General features: G+C 57.9%; 3 non-coding genes across 3 annotated transcripts in view; all 3 read left to right on the top strand.

The window, feature by feature from the left end:
* Window positions 1-707: 707 nt before the first annotated feature.
* On the top strand, window positions 708-2,589 carry LOC145389764 (small subunit ribosomal RNA). Its single transcript, XR_013895529.1, has one exon. It is a non-coding gene; the product is annotated as a small subunit ribosomal RNA (ribosomal RNA).
* A 1,026-nt stretch (window positions 2,590-3,615) lies between these two features.
* On the top strand, window positions 3,616-3,771 carry LOC145389762 (5.8S ribosomal RNA). The gene has a single exon (XR_013895528.1). It is a non-coding gene; the product is annotated as a 5.8S ribosomal RNA (ribosomal RNA).
* A 2,598-nt stretch (window positions 3,772-6,369) lies between these two features.
* Window positions 6,370-10,533, top strand: part of LOC145389765 (large subunit ribosomal RNA) — a 6,543-nt gene continuing 2,379 nt past the window's right edge. The window contains exon 1 of the ribosomal RNA XR_013895530.1: window positions 6,370-10,533. This exon is cut by the window's right edge and continues 2,379 nt beyond it. This is a non-coding gene — a ribosomal RNA (large subunit ribosomal RNA).

Genomic DNA, 10,533 nt, shown 5'->3' with positions numbered 1-10,533 from the left:
ACGCGGCCGGGTGCTTTCAGTCGAGGGCCCCGGCTGCCTGTGCTACTGTCAGGGGGAGAGGCCGGCGCTTAAGAAAAGAGAAAACCAGGTCCACGAAGCACATGCCAGTGGGTCGACGAGGTCCCGGGAAGCCGGAGGTCCGACGGTCACACCGAACGACTAACCGGCTTGCCGTCGTCGACTGCCTAGGGTGTGCAGACCTGAGGGACTCTCTCTACGGGGAAACCCACGAATAGAGAGAATGCCCAGCTACAGGTGAGAGGGCAGGCAGCGGGAGAAGAAGAAGGTCCACTTCTGCTGCTGAATGTGCCCTTGTCATGGGAGTCTGTGGTGGTGGTGGCTGAGGAGAAGCCATCCTCATCATCAGCTCCTGCCTGATATCGAATGCCATTGCGGGAGGGCTCACTTGACTCCTGTGTGAGGTCTTGGCCCCCCATGGCTGTTGTGTCTTACAGTGAATTGGACCAGTGAGTGAGTGAGCGAGCAGAGAGGGCCGCCACTACTACTCTAATTAGGCGCAGGCTGTGAGGGGAGAGTATTGTGTGCTGGGGTGGTGTTGCATGCTGGTTGTACTGCAGGTGATGACGACGAAATGTTTGTCACAAGTGCTGCATCAACAACGACAACGGCAGAAGCAACTGGTACCACAGACACAGACACCCCCAACCAGCCTAGGCGCAAATCCAAGCTATTACTCCGTATATAGCTACCTGGTTGATCCTGCCAGTAGTCATATGCTTGTCTCAAAGATTAAGCCATGCATGTGTAAGTACAAGCCTATGCAAGGTAAAACCGCGAATGGCTCATTAAAACAGCTATGTTTCATTGGATCTGTACCCAATTACTTGGATAACTGTGGTAATTCTAGAGCTAATACATGCACACAGAGTCCCTGACCGAGAGGGAAGGGCGCTTTTATTAGTTTAAAACCGGTCGGCGGATCTCGGTCCGTAACCTGCCTGTGGTGAATCTGGATAACTTTGAGCTGAGCGCACAGTCTCCGCACTGGCGCCGCATCTTTCAAGTGTCTGCCTTATCAGCTTTCGATTGTAGGTTATGCGCCTACAATGGCTATAACGGGTAACGGGGAATCAGGGTTCGATTCCGGAGAGGGAGCCTGAGAAACGGCTACCACATCCAAGGAAGGCAGCAGGCACGCAAATTACCCACTCCCGGCCTGGGGAGGTAGTGACGAAAAATAACGATGTGAGACTCATCCGAGGCCTCACAATCGGAATGAGTACACTTTAAATCCTTTAACGAGGATCTATTGGAGGGCAAGTCTGGTGCCAGCAGCCGCGGTAATTCCAGCTCCAATAGCGTATATTAAAGTTGTTGCGGTTAAAAAGCTCGTAGTTGGACTACAGTTCCGGACTGACGGTACACCTCCCGGTGTCTACTGTCACGCTCCGAACAGCCTGGTATTTAACAGTCCAGGCCCCGCTGGCTCGCCCGGGGTGCTCTTCATCGAGTGTCCCGAGTGGCTGGCAAGTTTACTTTGAAAAAATTAGAGTGCTCAGAGCAGGCTACATGAATGGCCTAAATGTCTATGCATGGAATAATGGAATAGGACCTCGGTTCTATTTTGTCGGTTTTCCTCGGAACCCGAGGTAATGACTAATAGAAACAGGCGGGGGCATTCGTATTGCGACGCTAGAGGTGAAATTCTTGGACCGTCGCAGGACGAACTACTGCGAAAGCATTTGCCAAGGATGTTTTCATTAATCAAGAACGAAAGTTAGAGGTTCGAAGGCGATCAGATACCGCCCTAGTTCTAACCATAAACGATGCTGACCAGCGATCCGTTGGCGTTATTCCCATGACCCAGCGGGCAGCTTCCGGGAAACCAAAGTCTTTGAGTTCCGGGGAAGTATGGTTGCAAAGCTGAAACTTAAAGGAATTGACGGAAGGGCACCACCAGGAGTGGAGCCTGCGGCTTAATTTGACTCAACACGGGAAATCTCACCAGGCCCGGACACCGGAAGGATTGACAGATTGAGAGCTCTTTCTCGATTCGGTGGGTGGTGGTGCATGGCCGTTCTTAGTTGGTGGAGCGATTTGTCTGGTTAATTCCGATAACGAACGAGACTCTGGCCTATTAACTAGTCGACGGATCTCCATTAATTGGTGTCCAGTTCGCAACTTCTTCTTAGAGGGATAAGTGGCAATTCTAGCTGCACGAGATTGAGCAATAACAGGTCTGTGATGCCCTTAGATGTTCTGGGCCGCACGCGCGCTACACTGAAGGGATCAGCGTGTTTTCCCCCTCCGAGAGGAGCGGGTAACCCGTTCAAACCCCTTCATGATAGGGATTGGGGCTTGCAATTGTTTCCCATGAACGAGGAATTCCCAGTAAGCGCAAGTCATCAGCTTGCGTTGATTACGTCCCTGCCCTTTGTACACACCGCCCGTCGCTACTACCGATTGAATGATTTAGTGAGGACTTTGGACTGGCGCCCTTGGATGCCTTGCTTCCCTTCACTGGGAGTGGGTGCCTCGGGCTGACGGAAAGATGTCCAAACTTGATCATTTAGAGGAAGTAAAAGTCGTAACAAGGTTTCCGTAGGTGAACCTGCGGAAGGATCATTACCAGTTGGATGGATGGAAGGAAGGACTCCTCCTCCCACTCCTAATAACAACAACTATACTTCATTGAGGGTTGCCTTGGGAGGAGATGATGGTGGTTCATTCACATCAGACTCGGCAAGCACACCCCCGTGATGGCAGAAGAGGGAAAAAAAGAGAGAGAGAGAGAGAGAGAGAGATACAGAGAGAGGATGTGTGGAGAGATGTAGGAGGTCGAAGGACAGAAGACACAGTGCCAAAGTAACTGGCTCCTGGTCGTCCGCCTCCTCCTCCTCCTCCTCCTCCTCCTCCTCCTCCTCCTCTCCTCGTTCTTGCCATCAGTTCCCCCCCCCTACTGTGCGTTCCCGGCACCCAACAGCATACCCTACTCCCTAAATAGAGCAAAGGGAGAAGGAAGACCAACAGCCCTTCTCGAGCACCCAGCGCACACATGCATATACACACGTATCTGTATTATCCTCCTGCTGCTGCTGCTCTCCTTGTCCTCCTCCTGAGGATTCCCATCCCCCTGCTGCTGCTGCTGCTGCTGCTGCTGCTGCTGGTGCAGAGGTAAGATGGGATGAGAGGGGGAGGGAGAGAGAGAGGATGGGTGTCAATAAAGCACCGTGCTAAGGGGAAGGAGAAGGAAGAGCAAGCCCATCTCGAACGTCAGCTAATGATGATGTGGGCTGCTGTACTTGTTACTATGGAGGCAGAGGCCCACCTCCTATGACACTAGTATCATGTGCCACCCTCTGCCGGCGCGCGCGCTCTCTCTCTACGTCTCCCACCGTTGGTTGGGCGAGTAGCCAGCAGAGGCAGCCAGAGCCGGAGAAAGGTGGCGTCGGTTGATACGTCTGGTGGTGTCGGTCCCTATTCCTAGTGACGAGAGAGGAAAAGCCTGGTCGGGTGCATCCCGCAGGCAGCACGAAACCTCTTCTACCAAGGTCAGCCGTGAGTGACACCTCACTGGCTCTGTCTGGAAACCTAAGAATTGTGCGACATGGACCTGGCAAGTCCGAGATCGCTTCTTCTCCCAAACTGTGACACAACTCTTAACGGGGGATCACTTGGCTCGTGGGTCGATGAAGACCGCAGCGAACTGCGAGTCGGTATGTGATACGCATTTTCAGATACATCGACAAGTCGAACGCACATTGCGGTGGCTTGCCCCGTAGGGTAGCCGCCACTCCTGGACGAGGGTCATACAAGGCCTCTAACAACACGCTGGTGAGAACCGGCAATGGGCTAACTAGCCGCGAGAGGGGCGACTTGGGGCTACGTCAACAATTGACTGTCTTTCGGGCAGAGCCCCAAGGAGCCGACAAGACATTCCTCTCAGCCTTGGGGATTCGCAGTGCCGCCCCCACCGGGCTCTGCTGCGTTCCTTCAAAACCAACCCATTGATATAACCTGTCACTGGGGAGGGCGTCGTCGTCGTTGTCCTTGTGTGTCCGTGCAGGCATGCATGGTGACGGTCGGCCCCACCCTCCCCATCAAGCAAGGGACTGAACACTGGGAGATCTGTAAGGCGATTTAAAGAAGCTCTCAGGGGGCCGAACAGTGTTCTGGAGAGGCTGGGGTGTAGCACCGGGACTACCGTTTCATTTCCACACCGTCCACTCTTCTCCTACCCAGGGGTAGAGGAGACGCGGTGCTCGACATTGTGACTAAAACAAGTCGGTGCACCGCCGGAGGTGGAGTCAAGGTGGGACTTGGAAAGGAACCAAGGTGAGGCAGGCAGGCAGGCAGGAAGGAAGGAAGGCAGGCAGGTGGGACAGAGGATGCAGTTTGACCTGTCTTCTTCCCGCTCTCCTCCTCCTCCCCCTGCTCTTGCTCTCACCTCCTTTGTCCCAAGTGACGCACAGCCCGACATGGTTCATTTTTTCCTCTCTTCTGTGCCGTCGGAGTGCTCATCATGGGGTCTCCGACAGAAGGGACGAAGGGTGCTCTGCGGCCTACTACCACCACCAGTACTGAGGTCTGCTCTGTGGAGTCGAGGAGCAACATGTTACCTTGACGAGGGTGGTCCTGTGGTGGGTGGGTGGGTGGGTCCGTGGAGAGGGGATGCTGTAGTGAGTGGATCACTGTCCTGCTGACCCTGTGCTGCTGCTGCTGCTGCTGCTCCTGCTGCTGCTGCTGCTGCTGTTGTCTTTGGCTGGCCCCAGGCCAGTCTGGTCGACAGTAATGGGACTGATTGGTCCCGATAGCTCAGTCAGATGGTCAGTCAGTGTGTCAGTCACCCCTTGTGTAACCGGGTGGGAACTCGGCTCCGAGGAGGAGCAAGAAGAGTTAGCCGGGTACACGTGCACACCCTTATCGTCGTCCGAGGAGCCCGTGGCTCTCGTTTGGCGGCACAGGAGCAAGAGACGAATGACCGGGCGTGCGCGCTCCACTGACCCCGAGAACGGTAGTGGAACGGGAAGTGGACAGGTAGAGGCAGGTGGAGAAGTTGGCCGCGAAGGTAGTCTGTTTTGGGTTATAGAATATACCCGGCCGACCTTTGCTGTGCTCTCTCCCTTCTGTGCTCGTCCCTTTGACTTGAGTGATGGGTGATAAGAAAGACAACCAAGGGCCTCCGGGACCCACTGCAATCCGCCCTCCCCCCCCCCTCCCTGCGCCTCCTCACCGCAAAAGCAGCTGCCGCCAGCGTGCCAATGACCACCGTAGTCGGCGGCAGGCAGGGGCGGCTGCTGCTGCTGCTGCTGCTGCAGCAGGCGGTGGGGAGAGCCTCGGGTCCGCTCGGGTCTGAATCGAACCGTGGCGGTCCCCGAGGAACGGCGTGCGTGGCGCGCCGCCGGGGGCTGGGGGTGGTGTACGGGAAGGCTAGAGGCAAGAGAAGTGGAAAGGGTGGTAACAACGCTGCAGCAGCCTGCTGCTGCTGCTTATGCTGTTGTGCGTGTCAGACGGCTGCCTGATGCATCCCTCACTCCTTGCTTCTGTCGGTCCACAGAGAACCGACACCTACCAGTACTTGGCATTTGCAAGGGTCTGGTTGTCGCGTTGGCCAAGTCAGTGAGCAGACTGCCGGCTCCTCCCCTCTCGCCCCTCGTCGTGGGGGGGGAGAGAAGAAGAAGAAGAAGAAGGAGGAGGAGGAGGAGAACTCGTTTCTCCTTGTCCCGCACTGCTCATTGGCGGTCACCAACAAGCCTTTTGAAGTGGCCCTCGTTGCCAACTGCAGCGCCCGGAGAGGAGGAGGAGGAGGAGGCTTCTTGTTCTCCTCCTTTCTCTAGAGGAACTGCAGGAGGAGGACTCAACGAGGGCCCGGCGGAGGCGCCAGATGTTCGCCGTTGTCGTGACGGCCTGGAGTAGCCCGCACGCAGAGGCCCGAGCTCCTTGAGGGTCCCGAGTAGTGTGGGTGAAACTTGAAGTCTGGCTGACGTGAGGAGTCGTGCGTGCCCGATGATGATGGGGATCGGGCAAGGCGCTTCCTCGATGATTGTTGTACGTACTGGGGGCGGGGGAAGCCCTGACAACACGAACGAGCTTGTGGAAGCTGGTTGCTGCCGGTACAAGTGGTGGTGGTGTCGGTAAGTGTCGGGTGAGAAAAGCAGTTAGTTGATTTGCTGCTGCTGGTGCCGGTGCTGCTGCTTTAGATGCCTTCTTCACGCAGGCGGCAGCAGCAGCATTGAGCCCCAAAAGAGAAGCAGCAGCAGCAGCTGCCCACCCTACCGAGAAGAAGTACTTTGGAACGAGCAGTGCCATAGTAGTACCGATGCCACCGGAGAGCCACAAAGCAACAGCAAAGTGTAGTTAGTGGAGGGTGTTACCTTGCCAGTACCAAACAATAATCACTCTTGGTCACGACCTCGTCCCAGGAGAGATCACCCGCCAAATTTAAGCATATTAATAAGCGGAGGAAAAGAAACCAACAGGGATTCCCTTAGTAAGGGCGACTGAACCGGGAAGAGCCCAGCGCATAACCTCGAACCCTCACTGAGGCGTCCTCGAGGGGTGTTGCGTTTCAGAGGGTCCAGCACGCCGACCATTCTCGCCTAAGTCTCGTTTGAAAGCGGCTCATTACCCAAGGAGGGTGATAGGCCCGTATGGCGACTCACCCGTGAGGGATACCTTGGTCGGCGGAAAGGGCTTTTCTGTAGAGTCAGGTTGCTTGAAACTGCAGCCTAAAGCAGGTGGTAAACTCCATCTAAGGCTAAATATGACCACGAGACCGATAGCGAACAAGTACCGTGAGGGAAAGTTGAAAAGAACTTTGAAGAGAGAGTTCAATAGTACGTGAAACCGTTAAGAGCCTAAACGGGTGGAACTCGTAGATCGAAATGAGGGGATTCAGCTCGATGGCGTCGGCTGGGCCGAGAGGTCCGCCTGGTAAGTGACGCCCGCGCGTTCGGCGTTCGCGCCGGCGCGGGCCCGCCTCCGGTTTCTCACGCCGGCGCCGGAGGGCGTATTTCTCCTCGAAGTAGATTGCCGCAGCCATTGCCGGGGACGTCGAAGGCCCGGGCGGATTGGTACCTCGCCGTGCCCCCTTCTGCCGCCCTTCCCCTCCTCGGGGAGGTAGCGGGGCTGGGCGGGCGGCGGGGGAAACCCCGGTGACAAAATACCCTGACTGCCCTGCGATGGTTTAATGAGTGGCGAGGGGGCCGCTTTTGAGGGTCGCGGGAGTGCCCGCGACCGTGCGGTCTCCCTCTGCGGTAATGGCTAAGTCGGTGGACCACCCGCCCCGTCTTGAAACACGGACCAAGGAGTTCAACATGTGTGCGAGTCATTGGGTGCACTAAACCCAGAGGCGAAATGAAAGTGAGACACTGCGGGGGGCCTCGCCCCTCCCCTCTCCTCCTCCGACTCTTCCCCCCCTGTCCTGTTCTTCTTCTCCCGAAGGAGGCTGCGGCGGGGCCCAGGGCAGGTCGGCTGGCTGGCGGGGAGGCGGCCGGGGTCTCCTGGGGCTGATCCCTCGGCCACGCAGCACGCCCGGCTCCCTTGGAAGGGGCGACGAGGGGGTGAGTCCCTTTCCCTCCTCTCCTCCGACCTCGGTTTTGGCGTCCGGCGGCGTGCGGTGGCCCTCGCCCGAGTGCTCCGGGGCGCACGCGGCGGCGGTCGTCGTCGTCCTCCTCTCTGAGGGGGCGCGCGGCCGCCGCGCCCAACGCGTGGACACGCTCTCCGGTGTCGGGGGGGCGCAAGCCCGGGACTTGCCGTATCGGCCCTCCGCGGAGGGGCGGGCTCGGGGGGGCGGATACCCGCCTCCCTCCCGTTTTCCACCTGCGGCAGGTGCCGGCAAGTACCTTGAGCAGATATGTTGAGACCCGAAAGATGGTGAACTATGCCTGGCCAGGATGAAGCCAGAGGAAACTCTGGTGGAGGTCCGGAGCGATTCTGACGTGCAAATCGATCGTCAGAGCTGGGTATAGGGGCGAAAGACTAATCGAACCATCTAGTAGCTGGTTCCCTCCGAAGTTTCCCTCAGGATAGCTGGCACTCGTACATGAGTTTCATCCGGTAAAGCGAATGATTAGAGGTCTTGGGGACGAAACGTCCTCAACCTATTCTCAAACTTTAAATGGGTGAGTGTCTGGGCTTTCTTGAAAGACGGGGGCGCGGCGGCCTTCCAAAAGCCGCTGGCGCCGCCGTCCACGACTGAAGCTCCAGAGCCAAATCACTGAGTGCCTAGTGGGCCAATTTTGGTAAGCAGAACTGGCGCTGTGGGATGAACCAAATGTCGAGTTAAGGGGCCTAAATGAATGCTCATAGAACCCAAGAAAGGTGTTGGTTGCTATAGACAGCAGGACGGTGGCCATGGAAGTTGGAATCCGCTAAGGAGTGTGTAACAACTCACCTGCCGAAGCAACTAGCCCTTAAAATGGTATGGCGCTCAAGCATTCTCCCGATACTCGACCGCCGGTGGCACAACAGGCTTCGCCACGCAAGTCTTTAAGCCCCGGTGAGTAGGAGGGCGCGGTGGTGAGCGTTGAAGGTTTCGGCGTGAGCCGGACTGGAGCCGCCACTGGTGCAGATCTTGGTGGTAGTAGCAACTAATCGAGAGAGACTCCCTTGTAGGCCGATGTGGAGAAGGGTTCCATGTGAACATCAATTGGACATGGATCAGTCGCTCCTGAGCCCAAGGCTAACGCCTTGTACCACGTCGAGCGGTAACGGCTTCAGACGACCAGCCAGTTCCAAGCAGCGCAGCTGGCGATCTCCCCCCCTCCATAGGCGCATTCATTCCCGTCTTTCCAATTGATGACTGACGGTGACGAACGCCACAAGCAGCTGGAGAAACAGCCGAGAAGGGCCAAAAGCAGCAGCAGCAGCTTGAAGAAGCAGCACCAGAGGCGAAGAAGCACAGAGGGCGCAGGGTGTGCGTGGCCGCTTAATGAGGCTGGTGGGCTGCGGTTGTAGTGACCGCAGTGGCAGCAGCGGTGGCATAGCTATCCTTGTTGTTCTCGGTGTGGTTGCCGGTGGTGCAGCGGCTGTGGCCGTGGCTGCCGCTGTCGGCGTCATCGTATTACGTCGCGTGCGTTGCGTGCGAGCACGCGACGGCGCGACGCGACGGAGGCGCAGGGGGGGTTGGTCTGCCGCCCGGGCAGAAACACAGAGGGGGGGCCGAGTACGGCTCCTCCTCCACCGGGGCGTTGGCACCCGGCACGATCGATAGAGGCGTAGCAGCACCCATCGTCCTCCTCTGCTAATGACGACCATGGTCAGGAGGAGAGGCACTTGCCCTCGCCTTCGGGCGCAAGCACTCGGTGGCTGTGCGGCGCCCGGCGGGTGAGGGGACTAGTAGTTGGAGCGGCATTGCATCAGTGGCAGCCTCACCACCAGCATCATCAGCAGGTTCGGGGTCGGTTTCGGTGGGGGCGCAGTCACAGCGCCGTCCGCTGGCCCTCTCTCCACCTGTCTGACTGCTGTAACCGGTGTACAGGGCTGCCCGTGGCATCTGTTTCTCCATGGAGCGATGCCCGTGCAGGAACCCCGCTGCTCCGCGAATCCCACCGCAAGGTGTGCCTGGTGCTGCCGGTCTCGTGCCACTTAATGAAAAGAAACCTGCCCACTACTACTGCTGCTGCTGCTGCCGCTGCTAGCTGCAGCGGCGGCGGTGGTGGTGGTGGTGGCAGGGGGTGCCTGCATCCCTTCCCTGTGGCACATACGCAACGGTGTGTCACCTGCTCTGCTCCTCTCCGCGCGCTCCCCGCCGTTGTCGGCGGTGGAGGCGGCGGCGGCGATGGTGGCAGTAGTAGCAGCGGGGAAGGGAGACTGGTTGCTCACTACTGGACGAATTCCTCCCAGGCGCCCGTGGCCGTGGCCTTCCCTGCCCCCTTGCTAAGCTCTGAAGGCAGTAGGGGCTTGTTCAAAGGAAGGGGGGACGGAAGAGCGGCGGTTTGGCCCGTATCTATCTGTCTGTCTGTCAGGCTGAGTTCAGGCCCGATACACGTGGCGGGAGGCGTGCGTGTTCTGGGGCGCGCACGAAAGTCTGTTTGAAACCCGGGTCCCATATTGTCCCGCGGCGGGTGCCCATCTCTTCGGGGTCACTGAGCATACGTCACGGGACAGCCGCGGCCCGCAGTTACCCGTTGGGAGTTCGTTGGCGAAAGGGGATACGGTTAAGATTCCGTAACTTAGACCTGGAAGATCCACACCGCACGTCGGTGTGGAAAAGCAGGGACCTGGCAACGGGAAAAAGCCTGCGGATACCGGCGGAGGTCCGGGAAAGAGTTTTCTTTTCTGTTTTAGGCGCCGTGGCCCTGGAAGCCACTCGCAGTGAGAAAGGGCAATGGTAACACGGCTGCCGTAGAGCGCCGCAGGTGGGTGGCGTCCCGTGCTCCTCCGCCGGGCCTTGAAAACGCATGTGCTGAGTAACCTGCTGGGTGAACCAGTCCCCCAGGGCTGGGACGGACCCATTTTCGGGCTAATGCGTACCCATATCCGCATCTGGTCTCCAAGGTATGTAGCCTCTGGTCGATAGATTAATGTAGGTAAGGGAAGTCGGCAAATTAGATCCGTAACTTCGGGATA

This window comes from Coenobita brevimanus, unplaced genomic scaffold (genome assembly GCF_032717465.1).
Source record: "Coenobita brevimanus isolate Jiangsu-jjx unplaced genomic scaffold, ASM3271746v2 jjx.HiC_scaffold_1996, whole genome shotgun sequence".
NCBI lineage: Eukaryota > Metazoa > Arthropoda > Malacostraca > Decapoda > Coenobitidae > Coenobita > Coenobita brevimanus.
Note: the sequence above shows the minus strand (reverse complement) of the source record. Positions and strands in the feature narration are given on the sequence as shown.